Genomic DNA, 13964 nt, shown 5'->3' on the forward strand with positions numbered 1-13964 from the left:
GAGAGGCCCTTTTATTTATACTGTCCACAGGAGTCCCCTGAGATTAATGGTCTGAGAGGCTCTTCTATTTATACTAACCAGAGGAGGCTCCTAGGATTGATGGTCTAACAGGCCCTTCTATTTATACCAGCCAGAGGAGGCCCATGAGACTGATGGTCTGAGAGGCCCGTCTATTCAAGCTAGGCAGATGAGGCCCCTGAGAATGATAGTCCGAAGAGCCATGCGGCGGCAACTGGCCGTGGCCATATTTCGGCTCGGTAGGGCTCCACAGAGCTCATGAGAGCACCTTAAGGGCTCCTAAGTAGACACGCTTATCCCCATAAGGGTGCCACGCAGGCTTCTGAAGGCTCCTTGTAGGTATCTAAGGGCCCTTTCCGGCCTCTAACGGCTCCACCCGCCTGTGATGGCTTCACACCAGTGTTTATGAGCGCCACACAGCGGCGCCTTTGAGAGTCATACTAGTGTCTCTAAGGGCCCTATATCGGTGGCTCTGGGGGCCCCACACCGGTACCTCCACACAGAGTCTGTGGGCCACCACACCTGTGAATCTCAAGGCTCTATAGGTACATCTGAAGGACCCACACCGACACCTCTGAGGGCCCCACACCAGTATCTCGGAGCTCTGAAGGCCCCACACCGGTGACTCTGAGGACTCACCGGCACCTGAGAGCACCATGTTGATGTCTAACGGCTCCACACTGAAGGCACCACATAAGCTCTCACTGAGCTCTGATGTCCATGTACCGGCCTCTGAGGGATTTAAGCCAGCGCATTCATAGCTCCACACCAGCAATGGTAAGGGCTTCACACTGAAGTATCTGAGGGTTCCACACCGGTGTCTCTAAGGGCCACATACCGGCATCTCTGAGGGCCCCATACCGGCGTCTCCGAGGGTCCACATCTGGCGGGCACCCATCAGCGACTGATGGTCCCACACTGTCGACCCCGAGAGCCCCATCTGCGTCTGGGAGCACCATGCCGTCTCTAAGAACCACAGCGGCTCTTCCGTACGAAAGATGGGCGTCTGCATGCCAAAGGGGAGCGGTTCTGAGACAGTAGGGCACCTATGTGCAATAGAGGGGCGCCTATATGAAGCCCATAGGGGCGCCTCAAAGCGAAAGAGGGGCGCCTCTGAGGCCTACATATATGGGCGTCCACATGCAATAGAGGTCTGCAAATTGCAATTAATCAATGCCTTGGGGCCTGGGGGTGCATTCATAAGAAACAGGGGCGCCGGCATGGCAAAGACAGGCGCCTTCAAGTGTCCATAAAAGAGAGACGCCTATGATAAGCGCATATTGTATGCGACAACGGGGCGACTGTGGGACATATAGGGATGTCTCTGATGACCATACATAGGCGCTTATATGCTAAAGAGGGCGCCTATGAAGCTAATTGGGGCACCTGGGAAACGTGGAAGACGTTTCCCAGGGTTTTCAGTGTAAGGGTTTTCAGGGGTCATGCGCCGTTTGCGGCAAATAGATTCTGAAAAAAAAATCGGAGGGGAATAAGTTTTAAAAATGGTGCGGACTTTCTGCACTGTTCGCTTAAAGGGACCCTCCCACCTTCAAAAAAGTTAATGAATTGGCATGAAAGTGATGTCCCTTGGTTCAGAAAGAGTGAAAACAAATATCTACCAAATTTCACCGAAAAATATTCACTGGTTTTCAAGATATTAGGCTTTTACTTTTGTTTACTTTTTGGGATCTCCCCTGTTACTAGCGACTTTATTTGGAAGCAATAATTTGGCAGCCTTAAAGTGCGGCAGACGTTGCGCGCAAAGCAGCGTATACCACCACGTGTTAACGATGGTTTTAGTCTAAGATTTAAAAATCGTTAGATCTCCGCTGACGTCACAAATTCTAAGGGGGCATTCCAATGCATTAGCCCCTTAGAATCCGAAAACTGCAAGTTTGAAATTCCATATCTTCGAATTAAAGCATTTTTCGATGTTGTGAGTGCCCAAACCGGTATTTGCAGGCCATGGCCACCAATTTGGCTATCTCAACTCAAAACTAATGTTAAGGTGGGAGTGTCCCTTTAAGCGGTTACGCCCCTGGGGCCTGGGTACATCTGCCCGATCTCATAAGCTAGATTTGGAGGTCATACTTGAAAGCAGCCAGCAGGACGAGGCAAAAGTTGGAGGCCCCTGAAAATAGGAGGCCCCTGGAAAAGGAGGCCCCTTGACAGGGTGGCCCACTCACTTTTCATGACGTTCCTTCGCCCGTGCCGCTACTGCGACATGGCAGCGGTCCCATATTGCAATATCAATAAGCCAAGTTAGATGCATTAGCGTGAAAACCGCGACCGGATAATAGAATACGAATCACAGATAATTTATCAGGCTAAAGGGAAATTAAATCAACCGCCGTACTAATCAATGCATCATAGACGACGCCAAAAAAATGTTAATTATTATAAGTAAAACCGCAAAAAGGTAGAAAGAATGACAAGCAAATTGATGAATTCTTCATTTTGCGTTCATAATGCGCTAAATTGCCTGAAGATGTTGCTGCTCGTAGGCGACAGCTTTGCCGCCCACCGTGGGTCGCGCATAGCTCCCAACGGCCCCATCCAGGCCGCAGGCTAGCGGGGCGCCTGTGTTGGTCGTGAAGATTTCCGGCGCTGGGTCATCGGGGAGGTGGCGGTGCGGAGGCCCGACACCGTCATCATTCTCGCCGGCGGCAACGACCTCGCGCGGCCCGATTTTAGGCAACGTAGCCTAGCCGGCCACCTGAGGGAGCTGGCGCTCAGGGTAAATAGCGGCGGGCGCTGAGACAGTCATACTGTTCCCCATCCCGCCGCGCGACCAGCTACGAGCCAATGATGTGTTGCCTGCACAGTACCGGCGTCGGAGGCGGTTAACCAACCGCATCCTCCGTGCCACCTTCCGTCGGCCGCCCATCGTCTGCTTCCCTTTCCACTTTCCTAGTGGTTTTCTGGGCGCCGACGGCGTTCACCCGTCAGAGGCCGGTTGGCAGGCCATATGGTCATTCGTCTCAGAACACTCATAAAGTAAGTGAGAAAGACGTGCAGTGATGTCCCCCACAGGTCGTATTGTCACACCCTCCTCCCAGAGCAAGTTGTTTCACCTCAACATTACCTCGTCGTGCCGCCCCCCCCCCCCCCTAACAAGCCGGCATGCTGTGCTGCTGTTGATCGGAGTTGTCATATTCAACATAAAAATAATTAAGATAATTAAGATCGTTCTATATTTTCGGCCTTATTTTGTTATATAAAAATACATCTCACTGCCATGTTATTGGTCAATTTCATCACCATATTTAATTAAGATAAATAATGCTGATATAATAATAGTATTGATAATACGAATATTGATATTAAGCTCATTATAATAACAAGAATGATAGCAAAAAAAAAGAGTAAAATTGCATGTCGTCTCATGCCCCAAATGCAGTGTCCAATGTCATGGAAGGTCATCTCGTGCCCGTATTCGGTGCTTGGTGTCCTGGCATGTCGTCTCGTGCCCCACCTATAATGCTCGGTCTTGTTGGCTCGTCGTCTCGTGCCCCACCTGTAATGTTCGGTCTTGTTGGCTCGTCGTCTCGTGCCCCACCTGCAATGCTCGTTCTTCTTGGGCATGTCGTCTCGTGCCCCACCTGCAGTGTTCGGTCTTCCTGATATCTCGTTCGTGCATGGGCGTAGGAACGTCATGAAAAGTGGGTGGGCCACCCTGTCAAGGGGCCTCCTTTTCCAGGGGGCCTCCTATTTTCAGGGGCCTCCAACTTTTGCCTCGTCCTGCTGGCTGCTTTCAAGTATGACCTCCAAATCTAGCTTCTGAGAGCGGGCAGATGTACCTACCCAGGGGCGTAACCGCTTAAGCGGACAGTGCAGAAAGTCCGCACCATTTTTAAAACTTATTCCCCCTCCAATTTTTTTTTTTAGAATGTATTTGCCGCAAACGGCGCATGACCCCTGAAAACCCTTACACAAATGTCTTCCTCGTTTCCCAGGTGCCCCCATTAGCTTCATAGGCGCCCTCTTTGGCATATAAGCGCCCTATGTATAGTCATCAGAGACATCCCTATATGTCCCACAGTCGCTACATTGTCGCATACAATGTGCGCTTATCATAGGCGTCTCTCTTTTGTGGACACTTGAAGGCACCTCTCTTTGCCATGCCGGCGCCCCTGTTTCTTATGAATGCACCCCCATGGCATTGATCAATTGCAATTTGCAGACCTCTATTGCATGTGGACGCCCATATATGTAGGCCTCAGAGGCGCCCCTCTTTTGCATTGAGGCGCCCCTATGGGCTTCATAGGCGCCCCTCTATTGCACGTAGGTGCCCTACTGTCTCAGAACCGCTCCCCTTTGGCATGGAGACGCCCATCTTTCGTACGGAGGAGCCGCTGTGGTTCTTAGAGACGGCATGGTGCTCCCAGACGCAGATGGGGCTCTCGGAGTCGACAGTGTGGGACCTTCAGTCGCTGATGGGTGCCCGCCAGATGTGGACCCTCGGAAACGCCGGTATGGGGCCCTCAGAGATGCCGGTATGGGCCCTCAGAGATGCCGGTATGTGGCCCTTAGAGACACCGGTGTGGAACCCTCAGATACTTCAGTGTGAAGCCCTTACAATTGCTGGTGTGGAGCTATGAATGCGCTGGCTTAAAGAAAAAGGGCCACCTTCGTGAAATATGAAGATATCGTTGTTTTTTATTTTGACATTATTATTTTTCATTTTCTTTTTAAAACTGGTGCCAGAAGTGCACAATTCGCGAAAAAGTATTTAAAACTATTTAACATATTGGTAGGTACTATGTTGATACTCTCTACGGCACCTACTGTATGATGGCATAGCGATGACGTCACACTCAAGCCAATCAGCGTTCAGAAGACAGACTCGTCGGATTGTGTCAGATAAGCTGATTGGTTAAAGCTGAGCTGGTTGGAGCTGATTGGTAAAAAACCAAAGCCTCGCCGCGGGTGGCTGTGTTGTCGGATAAGAACGCATTCCTGGGATAAGGACGCATTCCTGGCATATTTTCTTTTAAAATTGCCGATAACTACGAATGGAGGCCGAAATCGGCCGTAAGGAGGTCGACAGACAGGTTTTCGGACACGGGCTACAAGATGGCTATCTCAGTTTCAATCCCCATGTTAAAGGTGGCCCTTTTCCTTTAAATCCCTCAGAGGCCGGTACATGGACATAAGAGCTCAGTGAGAGCTTGTGTGGTGCCTTCAGTGGCCTTGTGGAGCCGTTAGCCATCAACATGGTGCTCTCAGGAGCCGGTGAGTCCTCAGAGTCACCGGTGTGGGGCCTTCCGAGCTCCAAGATACTGGTCTGGGCCTCTGGGGCCCTTAGAGGTGTCGGTGTGGGTCCTTCAGATGTACCTATAGAGCCTTGAGATGCACAGGTGTGGTGGCCCACAGAGGCGCCGGTGTGGGGCCCCCAGAGCCACCGATATAGGGCCCTAAGAGACACTAGTATGACCCTCAAAGGCGCCGCTGTGTGGCGCTCATAAACACTGGTGTGGAGCCATCACAGGCGGGTGGAGCCGTTAGAGGCCGGAAAGGGCCCTTAGATGCCTACAAAAGGAGCCTTCAGAAGCCGGCGTGGCACGTGGGGATAAGCGTGTCTACTTAGGAGCCCTTGAGGTGCTCTCATGAGCTCTGTGGGGCCCTACCGAGCCGAAATATGGTCACGGCCAGTTGCCGCCGCATGGCTCTTCGGACTATCATTCTCAGGGGCCTCATCTGCCTAGTTTGAATAGAAGGGCCTCTCAGACCATCAGTCTCATGGGCCTCCTCTGGCTAGTATAAATAGAAGGGCCTGTTAGACCATCAATCCTAGGGGCCTACTCTGGTTAGTATAACTAGAAGAGCCTCTCAGACCATTAATCTCAGGGGGCTCCTGTGGACAGTATAAATAAAAGGGCCTCTCAGACCATCAGTCTCGGGGGGCCTCCCTTGAAAAGTGTAAATGTGGATAGAGGGCCCCCTCAGATTCATTAGGAGTGGAGTCGTGGACCTCTCTGACTATCAGTCTCAGGGGCCTCTTGTGGCCAGTATGAATATAAGAGCCTCTCAGACCATCGGTCTCAGGGGCCTCTTCTGACTAGTGTGGATAGAGGGCCCTCCCAGACCACCGGTTTCAGGGGCCTCCAGTGGCCAGTTATATGAACAGAAGGGCCTCACAGCCATCAGCCTCGGGGGCCTCTTCTGACTGGTGTGAATATGAGGGCCTCTCATACCATCAGTCTCAGGGGCCTCCTCTGCCTAGTGTGAATATAAGGGCTTCCCAGGCCATCAGTCTCAGGGGACTCTTCTGACTGGTGCCGGATTGAGGGACCTCCCAGACCGAAAGTTTTGGGGGTCTCCTGTGGCCAGTATAAATAGAAGGGCCTCTCAGTCCATCAGTATCATGGGCCTCTTCTGCCTGGTGTGATTATAAGGGCCTCTCAGGTCATCAGTCTCAGGGGCCTCCTCTGACTACTGTGTAGATGGATAGGCCTCCCAGACCATCAGTCTCAGGGGCCTCTTATGACTATTGAGGATAGAGGGGCCTCCTCTGACTAGTGAGGGTAGGGGGCCTCGGCTAGACCGCCAGTGTCAGGGGCCTAAATTTATTCTGACTATTGTGGATGGAGTGGTCTCCCAGACCACCAGTCTCAGACCTCTGACTAGTGTGGATAGAGGGGCCTCCCAGACCGCCAGTGTCAGGGGCCTCCCCAGACCAGTGTGGATATTGGGGCCTCCTCAGATCCACTAGGGCCTCTCAGGCCATCAGTCTCAGGGGCTTCGACTGACAAGTATGAACAGAGGGCCTCCTTGGATCCATCACGGCCCCTTGGAGTCCGTGCGTGGGGATTCGTGGAACTTATTTTTACCGAGTTTGTTTATACTGGAAGGTGACGACGTCCTCTCAAATCGAGAAGAGGGGCCTCGAGTAAAAAGTGGGTGGGCCAAAACACATGGTTGGCCCCCCCCACCTCGAAAAGTGGGTGGGCACTTGCCCACCTGGCCCCCCCTGTTCCTACGCCTATGCGTTCGTGTCACTAACGAACAACATAACGAGTGTCGCCTCACGGTTAGAGATGTGGCTCCCTGTTAGCGCTGGTATAGCGTGTTGCCTTATGGGAGTGTATAACTTTATAAGAGTACGGGTCGCCGGTTGGTGTGCTGGTGGCTGGAGTTGCTACATGAGCAGAATCAGTTATGCAGTTTACATCTACCTCTTCATACCCAAAAACAATTTTCGGAACACTCGCGCTTTTAGCCTGGGCCTGGTTTTCTGGGGCCGGATGGTTTCCACCCTTCCACAGTGATGCAAATGGGGTTCACGAGTGGCCATAAATACGAAAAAGGCCCAAAATTCAAGTTCACTTAATCGAATAAATCGTAATATGGTCAGTCAGGCAAATGTTTGGGGTGTCTGAAAAAGTATGATTTTAATGTTTTTGTCAAAACCGGCCTCGTGTAGGATTGTCAGAAGTCGAGACATTTTCGATGTCGTAAAATGACTGTCAGGTACTTGAAATTCAAGTGCCGCTAGCGTGCGTTCATGTCATACAAACTGCAAAAATTATACATGAAAATGATCCCCAAAACCTGCTGCTTCTAATGCCATGTCATACAAAGCCGTATCTATTTTGGTATGGCGGTGAGCTAACTATTTGTAATCATGTTGCAATCGCAGTTTTTTACCAAAAATATTTGCTTTCAATTAACCTACAGCACTTCACACAGTGTGTGCCCGCTAGTGCACCATATCATAGCATTCCCTAATCATTTCTGAGTCGCATCGTGAAAGAATTAAGGCGCTAGCACGGGGCTGACCGGCGCTACAGAAGTTTTCGTCCGGCACGGTCGGGTGCTGCGGCGCAGCGGGCGGCCCGGGCGGCCGCGCCGCCGCGCCGCCCGGACGCCGCGCGGCGGCACCCACCCGCCCAACTGCGCGCCCACTGCGGCACCCGACCGCCCGGACAAAAACCTCTGTAGCGCCGGTCAGCCCTGTGCTAGCGCCTTAATTCTTTCACGATGTGACTCAGAAATGATTAGGGAAGGCTATGGTATGGTGGACTAACGGGCACACACTGTGTTAAGTGCTGTAGGTGAAACGAAAGCATTTTTTTCTTAGTAAAAAACTGCGATTGCAACATGATGATAAATAGTCAGATTACCACCAAAGCAAATGAGATACGACTTTTTGTAACCCAGCATTAGAAGCAGAATGCTCTGGGGATCATTCCCATGCATAATTTTTTCACTTTGTACGAAATGAACGCAAACCAGCGGCGTTTGAACTTGCGAGTGTCTGACCATCATTTTACGACCTAGAAAATGTCACGACTTCTGACGATTATACACGAGGCCGCTTTTGACAAAAACATGAAAACCATGTGATTTCAGATGCCCCAAACATTTGTCTACTCGGCCATATCGGAATTAACTCGATTTGGTAAACTTGACTTTTGGGTATTTATGGCCACTCGTGAACCCCATTTGCATCACTGTGCCTTCAAAGATAGGGCGAAGGGCTCTGGAAGCGTTCTTACCTGCCCGTGTTAAATTTAAGATTGGACACAGGCAATGAGCTAGCAGAGGAACTGACACAATTTCTCTTGTTGCAACATATTTACAGCCGTGCTCGCCGCCGCATCGCAGACAGATTGTGCTAGAGCACGTCGCCTCGTTTCCCCACTCCCACCAATACCACGTCGTCTCTTGTCCTCACAAATGGCACAGTGTCTCGTGTCCCCATGAACGGCGCGTTGATTCGTGCCACTGCCAATCAGGGTATCTACCAATAGCACATCGTTTCGTGCCCATACCAAGGACAGGCTGTTTGTATCCCTATCATAGCACGTTGTATCGCATCTTTAACCATAGCACGTTATCGCGTGCTCCCCACCAATGGCACATCATCTTGTGCCCCTACCAATGACACATTGCCTCGTACCTCACCAAGAGCACGTCGTCTTGTGCACGATACATAGCCAGTCACAAATGGGGCACGTCTCTTGCATTCCCTGCCACTCAAGTGATCATTGCTATACATTCTGCCTTTTTAATACTTTGACCTGAGTGAGGATACCTTAACCTATTTAAAACTAAAATGCATTTAAAGTGTTGCTTAGTGCAGCGTTTGGTTAATTGTTCCTACGCTTGAATTACCTACAAGCTGCTCAAAGCAAGCCAAGTAATAATATGAGATTCTGTGTTTGGACTGCATCCATCTTCAATTTCAACCTAAGGCACTTTTGCCTCCTTTGTGTCCTTTTGTGTCCCTGCCAATGACACGTTATCCAATCGTCCTACCAGGGACACGTTATCCAAGGTCCCTACCAATGACACGTTATCTCGCACCTCTAATTAAACTCACGTCGCTTCGTGCCCCTAACAGAGGCATCGTTTCGTGTCCCTAGCAATGGCATGTCGTCTCGTGTCCCTCAACAATGGCACGTCGTCTCGTGCCCCTTAACAATGGCACGTCGTCTCGTGCCCCTTAACAATGGCGCGTCTTCTCGTGCCCCTCACAATGGCGCGTCTTCTCGTGCCCCTCACAATGGCGCGTCTTCTCGTGCCCCTCGCAATGGTGCGTCGTCTCGTGCCCCTAACAATGGTGCGTCGTCTTGTGCCCCTAACAATGCGTTGTCCTGTGCCCCTAACAATGGCACGTTGTCTCGTGCCCCTAACAATGGCACGTTGTCTCGTGCCCCTAGCAATGCTGCGTCGTCTAATGCCCCTAACAATGGCACGTCGTCTCTTGCCCCTATCAATGGCACGTCGTCTCGTGCCCCTATCAATGGCTCGTCGTCTCGTGCCCCTATCAATAGCTAGTCGTCTCGTGCCCCTGCCAATGGCTCGTCGTCTCGTGTCCCTCAGCAACGCATGGTGTCATGGCATGTCGTCTCGTGTCTATCAACAATGCATGAAATCTCGTGACAAGTGGTCTCGTGTCCTTCCAGCAGGACATGTGTTATAAGGCATGTCGTCTCGTGCCCACTGTGATGTAACGAGGTATAAGTGTGAGCCCATTTCTGCCGTGCAAACTCTGAACTCAGTCGTTTACATGGCCCGCAATTCTACGTGGTGAATGTCATGTGCAACACTCACGGCCTTCCCTTTTTTTTCATGACTTACTGGAGAGGCGATGCTGCAGATTGATGGCTGGGTCAAAGCCGTGGACCACCGGCAACACGTCGACAACGCGCAGTGTGACCCCGTCTGCTCCTGCTGGCGTGTCTAGCGCCACTGGCCGTCCGGGCATCTCCACGGCACCACACGGCTCACAAGTGGCGGCTGATGGTGGCTCGGACGCCGGTCCCGGCACGGGAAGGGAGGGGCCACAGCGGTCTCTTGGTATCGTCACGCAGCGCTACAGCTGGCTCCAGCGCTGGTCCGAACGCCTGCATCGGTGCCAGAGACGCTGGTGCCAGGCCGCTCATCTCTAAGACTCGTCACGCAGCGCTACACCCGGCTCCAGTGCTGGTCCGAACGCCTGCATCGGTGCCAGAGACGCTGGTGCCAGGCCGCTCATCTCTAAGACTCGTCACGCAGCGCTACACCCAGCTCCAGCGCTGGTCCGAACGCCTGCATTGGTGCCAGAGACGCTGACGCCAGGCCGCTCATCTCTAAGACTCGTCACGCAGCGCTACACCCGGCTCCAGTGCTGGTCCGAACGCCTGCATCGGTGCCAGAGACTCTGGCGCCGGGCCACTCATCTCTAAGACTCGTCACGCAGCGCTACACCCAGCTCCAGCGCTGGTCCGAACGCTTGCATCGGTGCCAGAGACGCTGGCGCCAGGCCGCCCATGCCTAGACTCATGCAGTTAGCCAACGCATTAATTGCAGTCTAGCCGCATTCTCGACAAAGTTAGCAGTGATGTGTTCGCGGGTTCGGTTGGGGGTTGTTGGGCTTTTTCCCTCACCCAAAGACAGTGTGGGAAAGCCAATACATAGACCCGGAACCACACCACTGTCTTTGCGAGCGCGAACCTACGAGAAATGCAGCATTTTTGCGCGCACGAGCACAAATGACCTTTCTCGCGGGCGAGCGCGAGCCCAGCGCCATCTACAATGTGACCCGAGTGGTAGCCGGCTGCGCCGGGCCATTTCACTGCGCGCGTGTCACCTGAGCGCACGGTTCGATTTGGCGCGGCATCCACCGTCCGCCCCACCGCCGCCAGCTTTGGCATATGTATCTAGCCAGCAACTGTGTTAGACATACTTGTGCTCTGTGAAAAGCTTTATCATTTGTTTGTGATCGGCTATGGGCTTTTTCCCTCACCCAAAGACAGTGTGGGAAAGCCAATACATAGACCCGGAACCACACCACTGTCTTTGCGAGTGCGAACCTACGAGAAATAATAGTAGAATATATGTGGCATTCTGCATATATTCTACAACATATATTCAGTAAAACATTTGGGGGAAAATCTGATATAACCATATAAGGAGGCAGGAGCTTCCGTTTCTGTGTCTTTGGACGTTTTTTTGTGTTTTGCCTTTAAACTTTATTTTTGACAATTTTTCAAACAACTACCGTTTTGGTCGGAAAAATTTCGTTTGGTTGGGTCAATAAAATGGGAATTTGTCATTTCTTACAAAATGCATGTAACTTGCACACAACGTGTCAAATTGATATAATAGAAGGTGAACCAAGTTCCATATCGCGATTTAACCCTCACCGGCACAGGGGGGGGGGTTGATGGAACCCCCCTACGGTTTTTCGCGAATAACTCGCGTAAAAAGCGGCCGATCGCGACGAAACTTTCGTTATCCTCGCATTGATCAATTTTACACCTACCCTAAACATTTCATGACCCTGACCCAAATAACCTTTGACCTGTGACCTGTTTTCCGAGAACATGTTTGGCCAGAATCGCGATTCGGCGTATGTCGGCTCGCATTAGCCGCGCGTTTGCAAGCTTTTCGTGGTTTCAAACGTTCAAACATGTGATTTGATGTTGCTCCCTTGCATTAGGGTGGGTGTCAAGGTTACCTGAAGGTCAGGTCAGGTCATTGACCTTTGGTGACCTCGGTTCACTTTTTCGAGTTTTACATGTTTCTAGGCTAGTTTTTGGAGCTGAATACGAATTTAGCAGCCATTTGAACATTTACGAAGTAGTTTTGGTGTCTTCGTAACATGTTACGAAGCTGTCAGAGGCGGATGACAGGTACTGCGAATACCCGTCACGACCCCTACCGGTTGCCCGGTTTACCTGACCTGACCTGACCCGACCTGGTCTAAACGCATAACGACATTATCTGTGATCAAAACTAACACGATATTCGTGATCAGTACCCCGGAAAACCCCTTAGCAGCCACAGTTTACGACTTTCTAACAGGTCCCGATATTCCCGATGTTTGGGTCATTGACCTGATCTGGAAGATCAACCGATGACCTAGGACCTTAAAATTGGGTATCATTGGCTTCCTCTCGTGACGGGCAACACGCTCGTTTTTTTCCGCGAAGCTCTACTCCATCAGGGGGGGCAAACGCGAGGGGGGTTGTACCAACCCCCCCCCCCCTCCTTGTGCCGTCGAATGACTCAAAATGGCCTGTGCCGGCGAGGGTTAAGGGTTATTCAAGAAAACCAAGGGGCTGGATCCGACCACACGGGCAGTCGTGGATTTAGAGAGATCTTGGGAATCGCAGCTGCAGTAGGAGTCGGAGTCGTTTAGTCGTTAGGAGTCGAAGCAAGAGTTGGAGTGGCAGTCACTGAAGGACTCTGTCTAAATCCCTGCAGTCTTATTTATGTACCTATAAATGGGATCGTAAGTGCATTAGCATTTAGCAAAAATATCTGCTTCTCTCTTCGAAAAATCGTCTGCTGATGGGCATCTTGCAGGTCATCAGCCTTCACAAAGACATTCTTTCGTTACCAAAATATATATTGGCATCATGCATCAACCATTATCATCATCACGCACAGCGTTCAAATCATCACACACCAATGTAATGCATTGCTAGCCATAGGCGGCGGAACGATTTGAGACAAGGGGGGGGGGGGGCACCATGGCTCAAGGAGCCAAACCTAGGGTACCCCCAAATCCTGTTTTCTCATCGGATTTAGGCCACTTATTTTTCGTCACAGCCCTGACACGATGATTTTTTTATTTTTCTATTTTTTTTTTTTACTAAACGAAAATGGTAGTTCACCCCCGTATGCAGGGGTATAATTTTATATCTCTTTGTGGGGGCATATGCACCCACAATCCTGAATTATGCCCCCACAATGATGAAAATGCACCTACAAGTCTTTTACAAGGCTGCAAGCGTCCTTTCGAGAGCACGGTGCCCTTCGCATGCTCTAACGGCGTCCTCCTGACGGACCTGACCGTCTCGCGTTCATGGATAATATAGCGTTTTTAATCACTCGGCGCCCTTCTGGGAGAATGGCGCACTTTTGACAGCACCGCGCCATTCTCATGGTCTAACGGCGCCCTCCTGACCATCTCGCGTCCTTAGGTCTCTGTTCACCGTGCATCCCTCGACTGTTCGGCGCCCTTCTGGCCTCTCAGCGCCCCTGAACCACATATCGACACCTTTTTTTTAAACCCCACATTTGTTCTCCGGTGAATTTCAGACAAGTTGGTTAGAGACCTTCAAAAAAGGTACAATCACTCGATTTTTCTCAAGTTTGTCTGTCTTGGCAGATAAAGCAATACCATGGAAGAGGCCTACGAACACACATATTTGATCAGGATCGGACGATTGGACACTTTTAAAAGGAGATCTTTCGTGCCTCCCGGAAATTCACGGGAGAGCAGATGTGGGGTTTAAAAAAAGGTGTCGATATAGCGTTTTCAATCACTCGGCACCCTTTTACGAGAATGGCGCCCTTTTCATGATCTCAAGGCGCCCTCGTAACCATCTGGCGCCCCCACGTCCCCACCAACGTAGCACTACTGACTGTGCGGCGCCCTTCTGGCCTCTTAGCGCCCCTGGACCACATAGCGTTTTCAATCACTCGGCGCCCTCCTAAGAGAATGG

The sequence above is a fragment of the Amphibalanus amphitrite genome, unplaced genomic scaffold (assembly GCF_019059575.1).
Source record: "Amphibalanus amphitrite isolate SeventyFive unplaced genomic scaffold, NRLGWU_Aamphi_draft 000444F_arrow, whole genome shotgun sequence".
NCBI classification, from domain to species: Eukaryota; Metazoa; Arthropoda; class Thecostraca; order Balanomorpha; family Balanidae; genus Amphibalanus; species Amphibalanus amphitrite.